At 41.9% G+C, this 23,813-nt stretch overlaps 1 long non-coding RNA gene across 1 annotated transcript in view; it reads left to right on the forward strand.

The window, feature by feature from the left end:
- Positions 1 to 23,813, forward strand: part of LOC118251663 (uncharacterized) — a 126,100-nt gene that overhangs the window by 83,490 nt on the left and 18,797 nt on the right. Inside the window, exon 4 of the long non-coding RNA XR_004779897.2 lies at positions 2,876 to 2,993. This is a non-coding gene — a long non-coding RNA (uncharacterized LOC118251663). The remainder of the gene's footprint in view (positions 1 to 2,875; positions 2,994 to 23,813) is intronic.

The raw sequence follows: 23,813 nt of genomic DNA on the forward strand, positions 1-23,813 counted from the left end.
GAGCGCTTTGGCTTTGTTGTATTGCTGCAGTGTCGGACTGAGCCCCTGGTAATACGCATTTCACATAGCTGTGCAGCCAAGGACAAGTGCGGTCCAGGGCAGAAGTTTGCATGGGAGGAACCTGCAGAATGCAGTTGCACACCAGTGCCTGCAGTGCTTGGACAGGCACATGTTTGAAACAGCCCTGGGGGTTCACAGAAGCAGAACACAATCAGAAAGCTCCAGCTGCTGAACTCGGATTTCCAAACCCCTCTAATACCTGGTCTAAGGGTAGTTCTATGGATTTTTTCTGTGTTGAACCGCGTGCAGAGACTTGCACATGTTTGTAAGTTTTGTAACCAGAGCTGTTGTTTTCAAGGCAAAGAGCTCTTCCCTGTGTTGTACATCCTTCATAGATGAGGAGCAGACAGTAGCAGATTTATGATGAGAAATTTTCTTTTGCTGGTCCCAGATCATATTCCTTAACAAGCACTCACAAATACCCAATCTAAAGCTAGCAAAGCGAGAGCCCACAGTGGGAATGGCCATGGGATTCAGGTGCCAGCACACTCACTGGCAAGTTGGAACTGATGTGATGCCTTTTACAAAAATAACGTCGGTGGGTACAGACCCCCCTCTTTGAGGTCCAGGCAAGTACAGATGCGAGGAAAACACAGGGAGGAGTTAATCCATGCTCCCTTCAAAACACAAAGCAAAATGAGCAGTGTTTGATTACAACCATCTGACTGCGAGACATGGCTGGCTGGCTGAGCTAGGAAGGCTTTGCTTGGAAAAGACACCACCTGGCTCTTGAGTGAAAATAGCTGGAGCATGCTGCAGTAGCTATGTAGCTGTAAGTGCCCTAAGGGGCTTGTACTACCTTAATACCACTGTGTGTCTTCCTGGTGATCCCACTGTTAAACAGCTCAGGTGAACAGAATGAGCTGCGATGGCATTTAAGGCCATTTTTATATCAACATAGCACTGTTTCTCTTGGGAAACATCCTTGTGTTGCTGCTCCAGACAGCCTACCTAACCCAAATAGCTATGTTGGTAGAGGAGCTGTCTGCAGACCTGGCAAACACCCAACCTGAGCAGTGGGGCTGCACTGCAGCAGTGCTGAGCACCACCTGCCGCGGCAGGTACTGTTCCAGGGGCTTCAGCCCTTTGCACTCAGACCTTGTGACTGCAGCCTGGCTGCCACTGAAGTCACAGAGTGTTTGCCATAAACATCAGTAAAGGTCACCCCTAAATCATTTAGATGGCCTCACCTGCTCGTTTCTATCCATCCCCATTCCCTAAAGCCCTTCAGAGAAGGCTGAATAGTGGTTCACAGTTGCCATCCCTTCCTGTGCTTGCTCTTCTCCATGGTGTCTGAGCAAGTCACCGGTCCATTCTCACATATAAGTATTTTGAATAGAAACTATTCAAAAATTGTTAAAAAACATATTTTTTATTCAAAGAAAAGCAACTGATTTAGGCAAGAAAATTTTCAGTTTACTCTCAAGCCTTTGAGAACTTATTGACAGAATACGCAATTAAAAAAAAAAAAAAGAAAAAAAGAAAGAAAATGAGTTTCTTCCCAGGATCTTTCATAAAGAGGCCTTGTCCAGATCAGAATTTAGGAAATGCAGCCTATTTTCTGAATCTTGCAGTTGAGGTCAGCCTGTCTGTGATTGCGAGTATCACTAGACTTTGGCACCGTGCTGCTTTAAGCCCTAGGGCATGCGTTTAAACTGTCACATACAGTGTGTCTCGTCCTGACATCTTCTGTAGAAGTGAAGGATAATACGGCACTTGTGCTGCAGAATAAGACAGTTCTCTCTCCTCAAGCATGAAAATTGTCTGCAAATTTCAGACTTGTTTTCCTTGATTGTGGCTGCTAATCAAGGCAAAAAAACAAAGTTCATTTTACCAGGAGAAGAACAATGCTTGGCAGTGTAGTGAATGTTAATGCAGTTAATTATTCCTAATGCTGTGCCTGTCGTCTGAAGAGTTCAATATCTCTAGACAAGGCTTTAATGATCCTGAGCCACCCTATGATTTCATGCAGGGAATATTGTCTCTTTGGGCCAGTTTGTAAAAAAAACTGTCCCTCTGCTCGCTCTCTACCCCTGCTTTGTGGCATGTTACATCTGGCGTGGTAAGGTGGGGTGGGGGTTCTTAAATGCCCTTCATTTTGTTTCAGAACTGATGGTTCTATTGTGCTTTCTGTTGTCCTTGGTTTCTTCACAATCTCTCTCAATAATAAAGCTTTTGACTGTGTTGAGTGGGGAACGTAAAAATAGACAAAATCCCCAAACATTTACCTACATGGGGAAATTGATAATAGTGTTCCAGGTCCTCATGGTGCTTAGTATCGGTGAGATACTATGAGATAGCAAAGCAAGCCTTGGCTAACTCATATACTGAGAGGAATGAATTATCTTTGATATCACCTCTTTGCTGATACACTTCCATTGTAACTTAGTGGTATCTTTCTCCATGTTATGTGTTTTACTACATCAGCTTAGTCTGGAACTTCATGCTGTTGGTTAAGGTGTTTGGAAATCTTCATTAAAATTGTATCTCTTCATATAAGCAACTTCTCTTATACCTAGAGCAAAACATTGAATGAAAATGTTATTTTTCAAAAGTTGTCACAGATATTAGCTACAGAACTATTTTTCATAATTGAAAACAGTGATTTTGTTGTTGTTGTTGAAGTTTTTCTGTTTTGGGACAGGTCTTGTAAATTGGTAAGACTTATGTATTTTACCCTGAATACACTCTCTTTGGCAAAAGATTATTGACAGAACATACTTCTTTTGCTGAGGCTTTACAGGAGCCTGTACTCATCCTTTGTGTCACTGTTCTACAGCTGTGATTTGTTGTTGTTGTTTTTGTCTTGAAACAGACAGTGATTTGGGTTGCCTTAACTTTGAAAGCTGCCTCTGTGGTGAATGTGTGGTCTGGTGACAGCTGAGTGCAGTGCTACGGTGACCAGGAGCTCTGAGCGAGGCACCACAGGGCAGGTAAGCAGAGCCACAGCACTGAGAATAAGCTGCTCTGCAGCACAACAGACATGTGGAGCTTGGGTGACTGGTTCTACATCTGCAAAATCAGCTGTTCAGTTTTCCATTCAACTCCCTCAATACCAATCGCAAACCGGTGTCATTGTTCGACTGTCCTGAACTTAACCAGATGCTTGTTCCTAAGCTCCTGCTGATGTAACTGGGAATCCTGGTGTAGTGATGACATGAGAAGTGAACCCCCTGGGGTCAGCTCTTCCATTGGAACACTCTGACATTGTATTTTAAAGAATTTTTGGAAATACTCTTTTAAAAACTATGCATATTTTAAAGAAAAATACCTAAAAGGATCTTATGCATTCTAAAGGAGATGTTATTAAAAGTTCCCATGCAAAACTTTAAAGTAAAAAATGTGTTTTCTTCAGCAAGAAACCATAGTTAAAACTTAGCTTCAAGGAATAGAGAATGATTAATAAAGCACCTCTTATTTAGTGCACTAAGCCTTCTTGAGATTTAAATGTCTGCTATGGAAAATGTCCACAATTTGGCGTGAATTATTTATGAAAGAAATTAAGCAACATACATCGCTTGTGGTTTCTGTTCAGAGCAGAAGATAAAAAGCTTCTAGATTTTAAAATTATTATTATTTTATTTCTATTTTTCTTACTGGATTCTTGACATATGTACTGTTAATTAGGCAGTAATGATTTCCTTTCATTTGCACTGCAAATTACACCAATAATTATGCTTTTATTCACAGAATACATTTTGTTAACTGACCTTGGATTTAGTGTGGAATACAAAATGAGAAAGAATTGTTCCAGAAGAAAGAAAAGTTCCAGCTCATGCTTTGAAATTCCTAGGGAAATCTATTTTTGTTAAGTTTTGAATTTTAATTTTACACACACCAACAAAGATATACAACAGAAAGGTTTTAAGTAAGAATATTACTTTGACAGAAGTCACTGGGTTCTACAATTAATTCTCACCAGTAGATCAATGCATTTCATAAGCTGCAAGTCATTCTGACAAGATGAAACAAATATAATCGTTAGTGAAATCCTCAAAATTCAGAACAACAGGCTGTAAAACTAGGTCAGTTTACATCTTCTTTGAAATAGTTTTCTCTCCATAGTATTTCATACTTGACTAATCTTGATAATGCACTTGACATCTTTGGTGACTGATCATATGCTAATTTAAACCCACATTGTATGCGTAAATTCAGAACAACCTGGGGAAATGTTTCAGTATGATGGTGAAAAATAATTAACAGTTGAATTCAAGACCATAAAGTATTTCTGATAAAATACAATTATTTTTTTCAAGCCCAAAGAATGTAAAGGAAATATGATTGTTATTTAGAAGTAGGTACTTTAATGACTTAGAGCTTTTTTCCTGTCCCAGTGAAACACTATATTTGATTTTTCAGGGCTGGTTGCTTGGAAGAGTAAGGTCTTATTTTTTTAGAGCTTCTTATCCCATCCACTATGGGCAATTGCTGGGAATGTTTCTCTCAGGAGTGTCAATAGTAATTTATTGGCCCCAGTCCTACTCCTACTGATATCAGTGGTAAAATTGTTGTTGACTTCAGGAAGCAAATCACAAGTCTGATTATCTTCATATGTTACTATTTAGATTTTACAGAATTTCTTGGAGTGTATATGCAACTTCAGTTATATTTTACTCAGTTTTGTAAAACCCTTGTATAAGGAGAGCTTATAACACTGCCATGCCCTTCTTCATATACTGCTTATCTTCTTCTATCCTTATCGTTTCTTCACTGTAGATGGCTCACAGATTTTCAGAGGTGAAGAAAGTGTTTATAAAAGCTTATTGTGGAGGAAGGTTGCTGACAATTGCTAGCATGCTGTGAACAGTTTTGGAAACTAAGGGCTCCTTTCCCCCCCCGGTGAAAGAATTGATTCAAGATCAGATAGCTGTTTTTGTAATTCACTGATATGTTCTGTCTGCCTCTCTCCTCTCTTTTTATTTTTTTTTTTATTTTAAGGTGTGAATTTGGTGACCATTTGTTATTCTGGCTGCTTGTGAATAATAATAATGAGAGAAAATGGCTGGGATGTATTGCATATTTAATAAGAGACAAATAATATATAAATATAATATTTGGGGGGTTTTGTACTTCAGTTCCTCTTATATGTTTACCTCTGTTTTGCATTAATGATGAAAGTACTCTTAATTGCTTTGATGGATAGAAAAAAGTTTATGTTTAAGATCAGTACTGCCTTTTGAAGAAGAGCTTTATTCACACTTTTTAATTTTTGTAATAAAAAATTAAACCTGTAGGACTTGAACTAGATACTTAAGTTAGCCTTTAAGAGATGCTGAGCACTAACATCTCTCTTTGCCCCACATCTGAATCTGCAGAACACCTGGCTGCTTATTTAAAACAAACAAAAAAGGAAAACCAAAACCCAAGAGACCTGCATAGGGAGTAAAGTCAAACTAAGAACCATGGCTAGGTATTGGACTCTTGTCTTCATTCTGCATCCTTTTTCTTGATGAGTGTTTTTCCATGTGGCATAAAAAGGCACCTAAGAGACATAACGAGGATACATCTAGTGCAATATAACAATATTTATTGTCCTTTGTAACACAACAGAAGGGGTTGGCGGTTGCTCAGAGACAGGTTTCCAGGTCACACTATTTCTGGTAGGCTTACAGTCCAGAGAGACCAGAAGCAATCCAGCTCAGTAGGTTATCGCCTTTCCAGAATAATTTCCCTATAAAGAGATTGAATGGTGCAGTATTAGCAGTCACGAATACCCTTGACAGTACTTTATTAGTGTCAGGGTACTGTTAATGTATAATCGGAATTGGAAATAGTAAATAACATACTAACTAGTAATTTTCTAGTGGTATGACAATATAGTTGCACCCTGTTCATGTTATTTTTTTTTGTAGATTTGCCACTTTCACAATTCTTTTGACTTTTCTGGGGCTTTGGATAGGTAGGAACCCTCTCACTTGTCGTTTGGATGGAAATCTGATTCTCTAACCAATTACAAGTTCAAAATAGCAACCATCTCTGACTGAGTGTCTGCTTGGGATACTGGCATGCAAATAACAGTGGATTATAACTGAACTTCCAAGAAATCAAGAGAAAATAACTTGCTTCCATTGCTGGAGTCTGTTTTGTGTGTGTGTGTTTTGTTTTGTTAAGAAAAAAAAAATTCTAAACAGGTATTTTAGAGCTTACAAATTCTATGGAAATGTTAATACCTCTGCTCACTACTCCAAAGCACTTCAACATTTTCCACTGTAGCATGTTGTCCCACATAGTCAATGAACATTTTAATTTCAGCCAAAGATGTGTGTGCACTGAGTGGCATGCAGGCATGTTGTGTGCTATTGTTTTGTGTAAAGAGAAAGGCCCAGGTGCTGTACTGTATTTGCAGATAGAGGCCGAGCAACACAAGCTAAGGAGAAAATGGAAATCTTTGAAATGTGAGTGGGTTTCTTTGGGTATCATTGTCCTTTCTGCAACTAAACTTCAGTGAGGCACAGATGTGTGGGGCGGGGGGCTGCACTGTGATGACTTCTCATGAGGGTTTCTTTTGGCAGGCTTGGAAAAATTACAATGTGAATAAAGGGAACTTGTTTAGTTCAGATGAAGAGTCCATTAATGAGCCCCATTATTCCTATTTTTGGAGAGTGTTAGATTTTTTTTTTTTAAATATATACAATGGTGTATTATTTTTGATTACAGCAGCATTCATTGGTCACTTTTGTCTTTGTGTGTGTGAATTTCTAATTATACATGTTAGATGGGTGATCTTTACTGTAAATAGTAACATGATTTTCTTTCACTTGATCTGTCTGTACTGGATTCTGTTTCATTGTTCACTTTCTTCATCACAGTATCTTGCTTATTTTATCTTTCAACAGATATTTCTTCAAATCCTCTCGCCTGCTCCTCCCCTCCCCTTTGTAACTTTTTGAAAATGGCTTTATCTGAGCAGGCAGTTTCATTTGTCATTTGATCTATTTTTTGATGTATATGCATTCGCTTTTGGTAGTAAGCCTGGTACTGAAATCCTTATTCAAGGCCAAAGTATGGGGGCTTGACTGTGACTTCTGGGTGAGGCTCCTACCTAAGATTTCCTAGAGATACTGGGGAACTTGGGGGACCAGAAGGGTTGGTTACCTACTTGTGAGGCTTTCAAAAGTTTTGCAGAAAGGATATTGACAGTTTCCAAGCTTTCAGGTAATTTATGTTGAGAGCTGAGCAATGGAAGCATTGGTAACTGCCAGCTGCTTCTGAAAACCCGGAATTTTTGACCTTTTTCAGAGCACTGGAATGAGGAAGAGCTTGTCTTGCTATGGCACACACCTTGTGGCACCAGCTCGCTCTCTGCCCTTGCAGCAGCATGGTTAGTCTGCACATGAGAGCCAATGGCACTTGATATCTTCTGATAGTGCTGCTGGACCTCTTTCTTCAATGTCCTTATTGAGGTCTTCTTACAGAGCAGAGAACATGAACAGAGAAAGCATAGGCTGGCCCAGAAACATGAATTGAAAGTTATACTGACACCATCTTTGGGAAGAGGGAAAGAAACTCTGAAAGCAAAAAGAATAAACACTTACCTACCTGGAGAAGATAAATAGGGGAAAACAACAGCCCCTCCCTGCATCTCTAAACTAAAATAAAAACAATTTTTAGAGATGACCACAGTGAATGGAAATTCACGTCTTTGTTTTGCTCAGACTATTTTTCTGTAGGTCTTCAGATGCAAAATCAAAGTCGCATCCAGTTCTCCTGTACAAATATGAGTGACTTAAGCCCAGCATCTGTACGTTAAACAACTAGTTTAATATAATATTAGCATTTGGATAGTCACAATGAGGCTTTGAGGTTAACATCCCATTAAGATGAATGGGAGATGTTCATACCTCAGGCTGTAGATTCAGCAAGACAGCAGAGCATTGATCTACATAGCGAAGGCTATATCTTGGCAAACCAGAAGGGTTGCAGACATCATTTTTCTAAAGGGAAGCTTCAATTCCAGTGAACACATTACAGTCTGCAAAAGGCCCCAGATCAGCAGAGCCGCTGGAGCTGGATAGCTGCTGGCTGTAACTTTGAACTGAAAGACATCAAATGGGCTTTTTGCTATAAAAGTTGAGATCCCAGACAGGTGCTGATGTGCTCCCCACTCCTGTCTCAAAACTCTTTTTGCTTCCCCTAACCCACTTTCTTCCCAAACTGATTTTCTGGTAGGAAATATAGGCCAAGGGCTTGGTGACCTTTACTGACCTTAATGTTATGCACATTTTTGTTGCCTTTTTTAACCACTATGTCTCTCTATTTGAGCTTAATCTTCAGATTCCCTGTCTTCCATCTGTTTTTTATGCCCTCTTCTGTTGATGTATTATTACATGAATTCCCTTCCTTCCTTAGCTTCACATTTTTCCCCACAGGACCTCTTCCACTTGTCTGTTTTCTTGCTTGCTGTCCCTGCTGTCTGGCATGCTATTATTTCTTTTTTCTTACTCACTGTCCTCGTAAGGAGTTGTCTTTGGACAGACATAGGTATGGAAATGGATTTTCTTTAGATCTCTCCCACAAAAGCTGCCCCAAGCAGAACAGGGTCCTCCTGAAAATCCCAAGACGCTTCTGCCTTGGGCACACAGGGGGACAGACAGCCTGGATTTTGCAGTAAGGTCAAATTGTAGGCGTTGTGCCGGTATGTTTTGCAGCTGTAATCCCTGGTATTCTTTCTAGCACACGCTGGCTTGATTTGGGCACCAGTCTGCAGTGTAAATGATTGTGGCTGCATTTTAGTTCCAGTTGGTTACATTGAAAAACCAATGCATTACTGTTTGGCCTGGCTGGGAATTCAACAGACTGGGAGTGGAATAGCAGGGGCATTAATGCTGAGGTGTATTTGTCAGGGATGAGACTTCCCCAGTAGCAACTGCTTGTACTACGCTGCAGATATTACTTATGTCTTTTGTTATGGAAGTCACTCAACTCTTCTGAGTAATTAGAATTATCACCTTGTAGCAAGAGAGCCTAAATTGAGGTTTCTTTTTCTTTTTCTTTTTCTTTTTTTTTTTTTTTTTTTTTTTCCGAAGGACTTATAACTGCTTATGAAATTGGCTTTGCAGTAATGTGTTCATTTTTTACTAGCCCATCTTGTGTGATTAATTAATCAGTCGTGGATGAGACACAGAACTTGAAGCTTTTTTTTTTTTTTTTTTTTTTACAAATATTGCTGCATACCTTGATTTCTTAATTTTTTGTTTCTTTGTACTACCTCAGTAGAGCTGGTCTGAGGGTCACTCACTTTATTAATGACTCCCTGTTGCATTACTTTCAACAGCTCAACCATCACTGTCCGTCACAGAGCCATGCATTTGAAACTCGACATAGTTACTGTCTAATAAGCTTCATTTTCTGTACCACTAGCTTGTGCTCTATAGTGTTAGTTTCCCAAACATGATACTAAGCAATTTTGGGAAATGCTGATACAACTGTAGCAATTTTCCTCAATTTGTTCCTGACAAAGAACTCGCTTCAAAATTGAGTTGGCTTCCTTTTTGTTCGAAACACTGGTAAACACAATTAGCCTCATTAACCCTGGTTTCTGTTTCATAACAGAAAATTAGCCTGCAATCACTGGTTTGCTGGAAAGCACTGTTGTAATTAGTCTTCAACAGTCTGATATGAAAATCCATCACAGTTTTAATTTCTCTGACGTGTCAGTGTGTACAGAAAACGTCTGATTTCTCACTTATCTTGGAGATTGAGATAAAGTCGAGGATCAAGAACCCTGGCTGGCTTAGAGCACTGTTGAACAGATTGGACAAACATCTGTCAAGAATGTCATAGATGCATTGGTCCTGCAAGGGAGGGCAGTAGGTAATTTCTGGAGGTCCTCTCTGCCTCTGCAATTCTATGGGGTCTTGACCCTTCAAAAAGCATAAGACCCAAGCAAGGACCATTGAAATTCTGGCCCCGCTGAATGAGTACGTTTCCTTACCACTCCTTCCAAAATGCTGAGTTTTTCCAACCTTGTTTCAGAGAAGATCTCTGCCTTGCTCCAGCTCTAAGCTGCTGGTGGCACTGAAGCCAGAACCTTTTTACCAGCATAGAAACAGACTGACTCAAAGGTGAGTCAGGCTAGTAATTCTTAAACCTCTGTAGATAATAAGAAATTAGTTGGTCAGGATAGATTTATCATCACCTTCAGGACCTGCATCACTCCAGAGAATACGTCAAGGACTGTGATTGTGTTCTCCTGAAACAGCCGGGTTTTCTTCTAGACCGTTATTTCAGTCAGAGGGGAAGGCTGTAGTTCACGTGGGTTGCTGAGCCGTTAGCTAGCACACAGTACATCACGCTCTCACAGGTTCACAGAATGAGTGCTGCTCCAGGGCACCATGTACTAAATCAAACTACTGTGGACTGGTTTCCAAACTGTACCTGGCTGTCGCCCAGCCACCGCAGAGCAGAAATAGAGGAGCGTGTACTGTGCGTACCTGTGTGTGTGTGGAAGTGTACCCAAGAACTCCTCTGGGAACTTGGGTGCATCATTACTCCAAATTACATTCCCCTGTGAAATCACTGAGATTTAAACAAATGCAGTCCTCTTTGTCTGTGTTAGGAAAGAGAAGACCTTAATTATTTTGAATTCAGCATAACAATACCAGGGCTAACTTCTAATTTAACTCTGTCCCTTCCGTACCTCTTGTCATCTGTGAAAGAGAGATGACGATTGTCTACCTCTGGAAGTGTTATGAGCGTCTTCGGTGCAGCATGTTGTATAAATGCACACTAGTATTTTAGTGAAGGACAAGAGGAATTATAAGTATCATTGCAACACCTTGGTTCTTGCATGTGGGACAGAGGGCAAGTTTAGAAATGCTTCTAGTCCTGCTTTCACAATAGGGAGCAGAAGACTGAACAGTGCCATTTGTGCGGCCTGTCTGCGCAGGAAAGGGACTATGCCACAGGTCTCTCTAGTGCCTAGCAAAATCTATGCCTAAGGGACATTTTCCTCCTGTATTAAATGTTCCCCTTATTTCTCAATTGTTCTCTTTAAATGCATATAGCACCCTGGGGGTATCTCCATTTGAATGATCTCAATTGCCTCAGTGTCCATTTGGGCACCAGGTTTAGGGGGCTGTGAAGTGAAGCTGAGCTATTCTATTTTGATATCTAAACTGCAAATGAGGAACTCTGTAATTCAAAGGGAAAGTTGTTCAGGTCACTATATATGTTTGTTCTTAACCTTTTAAATGATAAACAGTAACTAAATAAATAATAATTTAATTTATTAGGTGCCCAGAGCATTTATAGTCGAAATATGAGTGAAATTAATATTAACTTCCTTATTCCAGAAAGAAACATAAAAGCACTGACAAAAAGCAAAGCCTTCAAACATCATCTCCATTCATGCATGAGGCACCCTGTGTTCAAAATGATAGTGTTAGGGATGTCAGCCAATCAAGCAGTCTAATTGGCTGAACTACTTAGGTGCCTCGTCATGTAGAAGCAGGTTTTAACTTTTTCTTTGCCACAGTTTAGCTCATCCAAAGTGTGCCTGAGGCTCACTGTACTTCCAGCCTGTTGATGAGTTTTCTTAGGCCTCTGCTTGAAGATCTGCATGACGTGTTGGGATGTGACCTAACTTCATCCAGCTGAGAGCCCTGGAAGTAGTTCGTAGATGGCGTGTGGTAACGACTCTAATAGTTTCTCCTTTTCCAGCATGAAGGCAGGTTGGATCCAGCTGGGTTTCAGGGTACCTCCAATCTGTTTTCTTCCTGGAAGAATGGAATTAGATCCTCATTTGCCCTGACACCAGCACAGCTGAGTTGCCAGTTGTGTGAAATACCCCCATCCCAGGTGCAATGCTCAGACGCTCAGGTTGGCTCCATGTGCCACGAGTGACTGGCAGCAGGGTGAACAGGCATTGCTTTAGTCCCTGCTCGCAAAGGTGCATCAGTGAACATGTGCTCTGAGCTGGGCTCAGGCAGAGCTCCGTTCCCAACCTGCTCCTGCTGGAGGGACTGCATCCTCCCCACACCACATGGTCTGCGGGGGAATTCCCAGCGCACAGCATTAGCAGTCTGCAGGGGTGAAAACCGCAGAGTGAAGATGATAATTAGAGCCTGATGAGTAGGGATTTGTTGTACTCCTGGCTTTTTCACTGATTTTCTGTGATGAACAGAGATTAATCATCCAGGCCACATGAACCAATTTACTCTTCTGTAAAATGATTATACTGGTAGTTTCTGATTGCCACACTGCTGTGTGTGACTCTGTGAGGAACGCCTTGAGATTCTTGCATGAACATGACTATGTAACGGAAAAGCACTATCATTAACCAGCTGTTTCTGAAGAGTCAAACTCTGTTGGGGAACAGTTTCCTATAGATGCATACACAGAAACACTGACTCCATCTCTTAGACTGTATTTGTCAACATGTGGTTGTCCTTCCTCCTCTCCCTTGTTGTTTTTATTTGGTTATTTCACACCACATTCACCTTAACCTGAAAAGGAAGAGATTAGGTTAGATTATTTCAAACATCTGCAAATGCAGCAGAATGCACAAGGGGCATTTTTGGCATTAATGTTCTGTGTATTTTGTTCCGGTAATTAAGCATGGAAAGGTCACCTTGTGTTCTAATAGCAAGCACGGAGAGATGGCAGAGAGAAAAACTAAGCTGAGCAAAAACAATTTAAGGAGAAAGCATCACCATTTGACAATATTTATTATTTCTTCTGTGTTTCCCTAGCCGATACACTACTTTAATTCCAACCTGATACCCATACATTTTGTTTTCAAAAGCTAAATAAAGTATTAGACTGAACACAAGGTGAGGGCTAGGCAACTCAAAGAGTGCACACTGTGGCTCACTGAGTGCCAGCCATTTGGCAATGATTGTCCTTTGGGACAAGCATCCAGATGTGGTTTATTCAAATGTAGTTTATTCAAATGTGGTTTATTCAAACCACATCAGCCATACCATTTCATAACTCCCCCACTGAGAGGATACATGAGGAGGTCCTTTTCTGGTCATGTGCTTATGTGCCTTGTGAAAGTCCTGTCCTTCAATTAAAAATAAATAATGTTTTTTCCTTTCCCATCTCAGTGAGGTTACTCCCTTTCTTACTTTGCTCCTCATAGTTTTGCATTTGTAGCTTTACTCTGCTTATTATTTCTCTGGTGAAGCTTCCAGTGCAAGTCGCTGACTGCTCATAGTGAGCTTGGTCCATCTTGTAACAACCAGAAATCCCTTCCTGAATTATGAACGCAAGAAGAGATCCTGCTGTTGGTTGTTATTCCCATAGCAGCCCCAAGGTATGAAGCAGTGCCAGTGCCCAGTGCTGGGAGCTGTAGTGTGTGCACACACAATCTGGCTTTCCCTTTAAGACCCTTGCAGCATCAGACAGATTAAAATAGTGAAAGGATGATTTCTTGAGGATGATCCCTGCTCTCACAGCACTTAAGGTTGGGAGGTTATATAGGTTTCTGCCTCATGTAGAACAAATGAGTGCAATGGATAAATGTAGTAGAAACCAATTTTTCTTCTGCTCCTGGTTCTCACAGAGTAAGTTTAAAATTCGCTCTTAGGAGACCTCCACACCTCATCTATGACTCTGTGTGGGGGACTGGCTGTACTATGCAGAGCTGTAATTTATTTATTCTTTCTACTTGTGACCTGGAGTTCTTTGAGTATTTTTCTCCTCTTGTGGAAAAAGTAATTCTCTCTCCTACCTCAATCCTACATCCATTCTTATGAGCACTTGGTAAAGATTTCATTTCAGTTTTCTGCAGTCTTTTTCTTCTGTTTTGAAATAACCCTGGCACTCTCTTAGATGCCCTGCTGACATTTTGCTTCTCATACGCTAAAAAAATTATTTGTTTTTATTCCTTAAAAATCTTTTCCCACTCTTCCTTTCAGCCTTTCCTAGCCAAGTTTTATTCTTTTAGCTTTATTCCTGTACTTCCTTATCCAGCTCTTGTCTCAAATACTTTTTTCGTATCTTTGGGTTATGTAGTCACTCATTTCTCTTTTTGTGTTCTTTCTCCCAGTGATTTACCTCACTGGGATGCCTTTATTCTTCTAAATCTGCTGAATCACACAACGCTGTATTTCATTTGGGGCTTTTTCAAGGCCAAGTAACAAATGTAGCAGAAAGGAAATAGTGAAGGTTTGTTGTATGTCTGAAGGGAGCACCTACAGAAGGACGGGCAGCATTTCAGCAAGCAGTAGACCCTCGGTGGTGCTTGTCCTCACTGAAGCTGCTCTCATGTTTAAAGCTTGGTAAGACAAAGCTCCCATTTGGAATCATTTCTCCAGTCCGTTTCAGTATAAGCCTTATCTCTGTGATTTCTAGGTCAGCTTCTGCTTGGTGTGCAGTGTCTTGCCTGAAGTGCTGAGCACCCCATTCCTGTGCTGGTGGGTACTTAGCTTCTGCCTGGATCAGATACATCTACACTCTATCTGGATGTATATGTGCTTGCAGAGGCATCATTTTCCTGCGCCACCTTGCCCAACAGAAAAGCTCAAAATTCCTGTGTTAAAACGCCCCTAAGGCTTCTGTTTGTGATTTTATTGTTTTGACAGTTGTCGCACTGGGCCACAAACACACTTGCCAGCCATGCAGCTAATTAAGGATGTTTTGAGAACTTCAAAAGTGTTCCTGCTTATCAAGTAAGACTAAAAGAGGCTGATAGGTCTTCCACAAGCCTTATGAAAGCCATTACCAAGAGATTGCCACCTCTCCTGGTTTTCAGTTTAACTTTTGGTGGCCGTGACAATACTCCTGGAAAAGGACAAGTGCCATAAAGGTTGAAACAATGGCCTGAGGTTACAGGGAAGCAGAAGAAGCCTCCAGTAAGACACACGACTGACTGAAAAATCATTTACATCTAAGTCTTTCACACGGCAGGTTCAGAGTGTGAGAGGAGAGAGAAGACAGGAAGCCATTGGTACAGGCTGTCAGAATTTACTTTTACAGGAAGGGAAAAATCCCATTGTCTGCAACTGCATAATCTTCTTGCACGGTGTGTAATGTTTATAAGGAACAGGGGTCACATATGGCTGGCTGTCAGCAAGAAACAGCAAGCTTGAATTAGCATTAAAAAAGCTGAGTACTTAAAAAATAATATAACTACATGTAACAAAAGTAAATGTTTCAGCTGTGATAAGAGAACAGGCTTTCCTTCCTTCAGACTTGGCCTTATATCTCCTTCCTTAATTTCTTCTGTCTTGTTAAATTATTTATAAAACACATCCTGGTATTGAAAGAGCAGGACCTAAGGCAGCCAGCTTCTTTACTAGCATTGTGCTCAATGTTTAACAAATTAACTTAGATCTGCAAATGAAAAAATTATACAGCTCTTTTTAAGTATCACCACATCTGAGGAGGTGTTCAGGTGAGGAGCACAGAGAGCTGTTTTTGCAAACAATTCATTTTGGAACAACTTTAGAGGCCCTGTTAGTCTCTTACTAGCCTACGCAGCCCCCATACTGCGGGTGTGTGCTATTAGGAACGGGAACAAGAGCTGGCTATAGATAACTAGGGCTGGCTTTAACTGTGTGGGATACTTGTATGTAGGAAAGAAAGAGTTAGTTCTCAAGGAAAGAAAATGAGGCCAGTAAGAACTGCAGGCTTCCCTCTTCATCTTCTGCTGCTTCCTGGGGGTTAAGGGTGTCAATGTACAATGCAGTATTTTAACACTGACTGCTGATTATTCAAGTGACTATCAAAAAAATTACACTACTGCAAAGAATATACTGAAGATATAGTGCCCAGAAAATGCCATGCACTTCAATGGGGAGCCTTTGCCAGAGAACAAAAGGCCTGGGGCTGCAAGAAAAGACAGAAGGAAGTGTGGAGTCTCTGCTTCCCTGGGGAAAAAAAAATCCATTAATTTATATTGATTATATCCCTAAAGTGTTTTAAAAGATTTTTTTTTCCCTCTTGTTCAAATCTTGCTGCTTCTGAGTCATAAAGAAAAGCGGGGAAGGCGACAAAGAGCAAGGCGATGGTAGCTTTACAAGGAACAGAAAAGAGAAAATACAGCTTGCCACCCCTTCTGTTCTCTATCCTGCCTCACACTTATCTTGTCGCTACTCATGGCAGTCCGATACCAGAGGCTTGTGTGAGCTGAGGATGACAAAGGGAGCTGGAGAGTGGAGGACAGAACATGTGGGACAGCTGGGAGGTTGCTTTCTCATGGCTGGGCTCATGAGCAGTCTGCCAATGACGACCCAAATTCCCTCTTGCCTCCTGAGTCCTCTGTGTGCCTCAGGCACCACCAAAGGGCAATTACAGTGCCCGTGTGGGCTAACGAAGTCTTCCCCTTCTCCATGGTCTGGATAGGGATGGCAAGAGCAGTGCAACGTGGGGTTCCATCGCCCAAATTCCTACACTTCCTGCATGCAGGCCACAGCCTCAGGGTGTGCATGGGTCTGCTTGCTTTGTGGCAACCCCCTCACCAAGGTTTACCTTGTGCCCTCCAGAAAGGAGAACACCTTGCCTTTTCTGAGTTGTCTCTCTGCCCCTTGTTTGCTGTATCAGCTGGGATATGCTGGAACTGGACAGCCATGAAGAAGAGAGTTATCGGCTCTGTCCCAGCAGTGTTTTCCTCTCAGGAAATGTTATCCCAGTGGAAGATGGGCTTGGCTTCCTGGGGCTAGGGCCTAGTTGCAGGGACTGAATAAAGAGGACTGACAACCTGTTTGCTAGTCTCACAGCTCCTCTTCCAAACCTTATTTCACCAAAGTCTATGGAAGAGTAGAAAAGGGCTTTCTCTTCTCTTCTCCGCTGTATTTTCGTGATCATTCATTTTTAGGTTTATTGGCTAGAATAAACAGCCATTATAGTGAAAGTCATGAAAATAATGTTCTGTTGAGACGGCAGCTAGAGAAATAAATGTGAAAAAAAAAGGAGCTTGCAAGAGCCCCTAGAGCTAGAAAGTCAGTCTGTCAACTGGAGTGAGGAGGTAGTTCCCACAGTTATGTGAGCCAGTAAAAAAAGCTGTTCCACACTACTCCCACCTTTTTCATGGTTACTCATCCCCCCACCCTGTGTCTGTGCCCTTCTCCCTGCTGCTCTTTCCCAGAGTCTCTGAGGCTGGAACAGGAGGCCAGCTTGGATTTTTGTTGGATCAGGGTGAACTACGGGAGTCCTGAGAGAGAGGCCTCTGGCAGCTTGCACTCTTTCTGCTGATTTACCTCATGGCCTTTTCTTCCTAACAGGGCAGAAAGGTGAAGAACAGGGACAGAGAAAGGGAGGCTCCTGCAGACTGCCTGGGGCGGTGAGATTGCAGCTGTCCCTTGCTGTATCAGAATGGGCAAGTAGGTGATAGGCCTGATAGTGCTGCTTGGCAGAGGGGAATTATGTTATCTTGAACCAGGAAATAACCCTTTGTTTAATTTTAACATTTCAAAAGTGGACTTTATCTATGTTACACATTTGCAGGGAGCTAGTGTCTGCTCATGCAGAGCTCTGCCTGCTCCAAATGGGATGATTGGGACACATTTTTTGAGTGCAGTATGATGGTAGATGTAGCAGTAGCTATATATTTTCTGATAGAAAATAAGGAATTATTTTTTTTTGGGGGGGGGGAAAGGTCATTTGAAACAGAATTCATTGCAATGTGAAATAGGCAACAGTTTAGTCCCCTTTCGTGTTAACTCTGTGGCAACTTTAGATACATGCTTCATTGGAGAAGTAAAAGTTTTCCATCTAGTCTGTGTACTGACTAACCAATTTGCCTGGTCCTGGCTCTTCCCCACAGACACAATCTGTAACGGTTCTGTTATGTGTCTCATCCGCCCTCCTCCTCCCCACTTATGTCTCTGGTTTCCGGCAGAGCTGTGGAAGTGCCTGCCAAGCCAGCAGTTAGCCTGCCCCGCAGCTCCCCAGCTGCTCTGCCCTGCCACCTCCTCGCTGGGATCACCCTGTTGAGACTGGGGCCTTGGCATGTGCTTTGCCGTGGGGTGTGTATTTTTCTCCCCAGCACTATTTATTGCATATTCTTTCTTTTCTAGTTCATTATTTATTCAAGCATTCGGTTCACGTCCTCCCACAGTGAGGATTAGCAAAGGGTCCAGCTTGGTAAAGGGGGGGACTTTTTTACACATTTACTTTTTAGCTGCGGTGGTTCTTTCATTGGTGAAGTCACTATTTCTGGCACTGCTGTGACTTCCATGCTGTGGTCTCATTCAAACAAGCTCCTTGACATTCTTGTGCCTCTTCTCGAAATGGTAGGCATTGTCTGTAGTTTGATGTCTATAGTTCTTCAGTCAACTCCAGCTAGGAATTTCTTGCACCTTTCTGCTTCCAGTCTCTTTTTTTCATGTTTGTTTATACTCTCTCTCCTGCCTGCAACAGAAGATGATTGTCCTTTCCCCATCAGTTCTAGCCTGGACTGACTGACTTCCTCTGCTTGGCAGGTTCAAATGGCTTTCTCAGAAGCCTCTCTCGCAACTGAGACTGGTGCCTTGCTATGAGATGGTCCCAAATCTCTGTTTCCAGAAGCCTCTTTCACAGACTCTGCTTCAAAAACTGTCTCTAAGATGTTTTAATCTTTTGTGTTTGTGCTCCTGTCTCTGTATTACTTCTCTCCACTCAGCCTTCTTTGTCCAGATTAACTGAGAACTGTGAAAAATGTCAACTTCTTCAGGACTGGCCCTGGCCTGCAAAGAGTTCCCTGCTCTGACAGTTGCTCTCCTTTTGGCAGTCATGTTACTGTCTGCAGTACTCTTAAACCTTCTTCAGTTATGTCACACATTCCCAGAGAAATTCCAGCTCTGGTGGCACTTCTAATTGCTTTGCTTTTCCACTTTATGTCTTATCTGGTTTTATTCCCAGTACTTTGTGTTGTCCTGAAATCACCCTGAGCCAAAGAGGGCAGCAGGGATTTGCCTCATTCAGTGTCAAAGCTCCAGCAGCCTGGCATGGTGTAACATGAGAACTGGCACAAATGGAAAATCAGTTTCAAATGGCTCATGCCAGTGCACATAGGAATGTGCTGACTGCGGGCAGTGTGTTGTGTGGATTGCACAGATAAGCATATTCTTTGCTGTACCATCATTCAGTGCATAACCTGCCCTTAATGTGTGTATCTGCTCCTTTACAGATGGACTGGTTCTTAATGCAGATCTGTTTCCTGTAATGATCTATAATGTGTTCACTGTCTTTTGATGTCTTTTCCTAGCTAAATCTGTCTCAAATATGCCATGCACCACAGGTATATATGTAAGTCAGGTGGCCCTGTAAGGGCTCCTCACCAATTAAAAAATATCCCCTGTGAATGAATACAGTCAAGAGCCGTAGTGTGACCTACCAATAGATTCTTTTCCTACAGCACACGCACTTATTAAAGCTGCTAATGTTAAGAGAGGAATGCCTTTCTGTTGAAATTAAAGTACTGTTGAAGAGTCCTTTCACAGGGGACATTCACCACTCACCACAAACAGGTGATTGGGGAGGGCTGGAATTCACGTGTAGAAATGAAGAGCAGCTTCTCTAGAGGTATTGTTTCAGTTTACAGACTAAAATAGTGGCCTCTGTCCCCTGCCCTACATGGAAGGATAATGTGGGATTTGCATAAATGTGGAGCCAGCGTGGACCTGTTTACCACCACACTTAGTGTTTTCTCACTCGGTTATGTCTGCAAGGCATAATGCCGGACTACTTTAGGAATCCCCAGGCTGGCTCTGAGAAGGCTTGTTGCTAAATCGCGTGCAGATCTGGAGACAGTTCAGTGTTCACTGAACTTGGAGTCTCTGCAGCACTTGCAGGGGAGATGCAAGCCTGCTATGTCCATGCACACTATGCATCCCCTGGCTGCTCTTAAGATGTAAGCAAATGTCATTGCATAGCAGCAAGACAGTAGACATGGGTGAACAACTTAAATTTCATGTAACCATCAACAATTTGCATTATCTTCCACCTGGCCCAGAGTGATTCACAATTGCAGCTACTCTCCATTGACAGCCCTGAAAAGAGGACTAACTCCTACTTGCTGATTGCCAGTGTTTTCTGACAGCGAAGTGAATCACTTTGTAAAGACAATGACTTGTTTGCTTTTCCTTGAAACTCGAATTGAAGATATTTCATAATAGAATTTGAACAAATTTACCAGATGTTTCATCCCACTGTGCTTTTCTGGCAGGTCTACAAGACAGAATGCTGACTAAGACTAATAAATCAAACTGTGTATGAAAGGTTTGGGGAAGGAATACAATATATATGCCTGAAACTGTAGGAATATCTTACCCCATCGATCCTTGGGAATTCCTGATGTTTCCTGTGCTTTTCTTAGAGACTGATCTCAAATACAGGAAGGGAAGGGGATCTTGTTCTCTTCTTGTAGCCTATGGTGAGACATAGCTTTGTCTGAAAGCACTCCTTGTGCTGGCATTGGAGATCATAGGCATGAAAGCGATGAATATAATTCTATAGTCAGGCAATTATCCATCCAGCTGGGAGAAAATGAGAAATAAGGGTTTAAGGTGCATTCAGAGGCTGTCTGTGACCCAAAAAAGTACTGTGCTGCTCTACAATAATATTCCCTTTCTCATCCATCTCCTTCTCTTCCACTCCCCCTCCCTGCCCCACTTTGCTTTGCTCAGTCTTTCCTAATCTCTTTGCTTCCATGCTGCCCTGTCCAGCAGACCTCTGCCAGTTCCTTAGGAATCAGGAAATAATGCCACCTATAGAAGACACTTTTTCTTTAGGACCTTGTATTGCACATTTTAACCACACAAAACTGTTTGAAAACACATTTCCACTTCCCTTTCAGTGATTCTCACAGTAACTGATTAAGTTTGCTGACCAATGTTTTTGCCAGGTTGTGCCATTTTGTCTTCTGTTGGCTGGACAACTGCTTTTTTTCCTTTATTCTTGCTTATCAGCTCTTTCCTTGTCCCTCTCCTCCCCACACATCAGGATAGGGCATCTGAAGTTTCCACACCATCTTCCAAGCACAGGAAGTGATATAGGAAATACTATTCCAGTTTGTCTGACTGCAGCAGGAAAACATGTATTAAACTCTTCACTGAAGCCAACATGGGATCAGCAGTGCTTGTGCTAACAATACTCCATCCACTAGAGCACAAGAGGCTTTGAGTGACAGCACAGCACCATGTCTCCCTCCTCTTGCTTGGAGAGACTTTATCAACATGTGTCCCTGAAATCTCTCTGCTGCTAAAGCTTGTGCCTGGCACAGGGCTTGTGGTGCAGGGCTCCTTCCTGTGTCTGTGGCACAGGGCTCCTTCTGCAGGGCCATTTTTGAGGATTCTTGCTCACACCAGGGCAACCGTGGTAACAGCAGCCCCTCTTTCAGTCCAGGAGCTCTGAAATCAGGACACTCAACCTTGGGAAGGTATTTTTTAAATAAAAACACAGACAGACACGGACACACACAGACACACAAAGACCAGGTTGCCTTTGAATACAGTTTGTGCATCTGAATAGCAGTGTCAGGTGAAAAGAAGGTACATTTTTAATCACAATCATATTATTTAAGCAAGTTGTATTATTTTGTGTGTTGCCTTTATCTGAAGATTGCAGGCATTTGTGATTATCTGTCATTTTACCTTTATACAGCTGTTTTCATCCTGATAGGTCACAGAAATTTGCCACTTGGCAGTAACAGCAACTGTCTCATCCAGCACATTACAAAGGAACAGAGAGAAGGGGTGTTTCTAGCCCAGGATGGCTATAGTAAATTGCTACACTTAGAAAAATGCTGCAAAGCCATTCCACTCCATTTTTAATGCTCTGTCTGAACAGTGTATGCTCAACGAATTGCATGGTGTTCAAGTTATCTGTCTGTACAATATGAAGAGCTGAGCTGGCTGTGCGAGGATTAAACCTGTGAGTCTTGTGGCAGTAAGTGTTCCCTGGCCCACACTTGGGACCATGAAACAATCCCTAAACCAGCACTCTGAAAATGAAACAGAGTCTTGAGAGTTAAAGAGCTGGAAAAGGAAACGTTGACTACCCTCCAACTCCTCAGGTCTTAAAACCATCAATACTCAAAGCTATTGTGATGTTCAGCCTGTGTCTGCTGAGTGAGTTTGAACAGTTGGCACCACTCCAGCAGCAGCTGCTCTATAAAGTTGAAAAAAAGTACTTAGAAAGTATTATTATCATTAGTAGTAGTAGTAGTATTTTCTCAGCTTTGAGAATAGTTACTTCCCATTCTCTCTCCCTCCCCCCCCCCCCCCCCCCCCCGCCTTTTAATAGCGGTTTTAGTTTAGCTTGTGTCCCACCACTCATACTCTTGCTGCAACCTTAAAGGAGCACAAACCAAACCTCAGCAATTTTCAGCAAGGCCACAGCATGGCTGGAAAGGTTCCCACTGCCTTCTTCAGTAAGCACTAAAAGGGAGGCTCCAGCACTTCCAGTGCTGCTGTAAATAATGTCTGGAAGGGGACGGATAAAGAATAGGGGGTATACACGGCTTTGCTTCTAGCTTGTTTTTCATTTCCTTTGTCTCTTTCAAGAGAAACAAGGGGCCTAATTTCATATAACTTGGCACATTGATTGCTGGGCCCTTAAAGGATCTGTTTGGTGCTGCCTCTCCCACCAACGGGACTTCAGGCTCCAGGTCCTCCTACTTGGAGGAGCCAGAGAGGCCTCTCGGGTGCCTGGAGGGGAGCGCTCAAAGTGTTAAATGCAGGAAGAGCATTAGAAACAAGGGCAATTTTCTGGCTTTGATCTTTCACTTGGCTGATTCCTGGAGAGAGGCTTGTCTGGGGCTATCACTGTAGAAGAGTTTGGAAGCAGCTGAGCAAGGCACTGCTCAGCCTGGGGGATCAAAGTGCACCGTGAGCAAAGCAGCACGATGTGCTCTGTTTGAAGCAGGAGCTGCAAAATACAATACAGTGCTGCTCTCAGCTGGGAAGCCAACAGTGAGGATGTTTCCCTTCTTTCTGTCTTTCTGTGGATTTTTCAACAGGATTTGGTTGTTAAGGATTGTAAGTACTGATAGACACAAATGCAGCATCTGCAGATAGAAGAAAGGTGCTATTAGTAGGGTGGGGTTAGTAGCCTGGTAAAGTGACAAATACTAAGTTATGGAAACCTTACTGTATCATTACCTTAATTCAACAGGAGGTGCCAAGGAGGAGAATTAAATATAGAAGCAAGACAGGACAGAACTCAAAGAATGTCTGTGCTCTTGTTCAACACGGTGGTACTGAATGCACAATTTCATGCAAATCAGACTTCATTTATTTTCTGGTTTGCTTCTTCAGTTAAATATGAGACGAATGAGAACAAGAGCTTTTTCCAGCATCCCATACCTAGTAAATTCATTCTGGGAATGGGAGAAGTAAAGTGAATATGATTCTGGACGATGACATCACCAGCGATCCAAAAATATTTGCACTGGGTGACCTGAATAGTCTCTTGAATATAAATGATCCACAGGGGAAATTTTCTAATAAGAGCAAATGCAATAGCTAAAAGGGTGATACTGCTGAATTGGAAATATGCACAAGGATTAAATCTTCCTGAACTGTACACAGGATTAAGTGAATTGACACATGTGGAGAAAATCACTTCAATAATAATGTTTTTTATCTTTTATTTTTGGGGAGTCTTTTTTGGAAATATAGTCATTATTTGCAGAAGGTTATGACTGAGTTGTCATACTATACATAATAAGGTACCACTGTAATCTAGAATGATGGAATGAATTCATGTGTCAAGATGGTGATCCATAATATTAGTGTTGTGGTAGACAGCAAAAAAACATTTGAAACAAAATTAAACTTTGTATGTTAAAGTGGGTATGTTACTGTATGCTTCCATCTGTGGGA

The sequence above is a fragment of the Cygnus atratus genome, chromosome 11, assembly GCF_013377495.2.
Source record: "Cygnus atratus isolate AKBS03 ecotype Queensland, Australia chromosome 11, CAtr_DNAZoo_HiC_assembly, whole genome shotgun sequence".
Classification (NCBI taxonomy): Eukaryota; Metazoa; Chordata; class Aves; order Anseriformes; family Anatidae; genus Cygnus; species Cygnus atratus.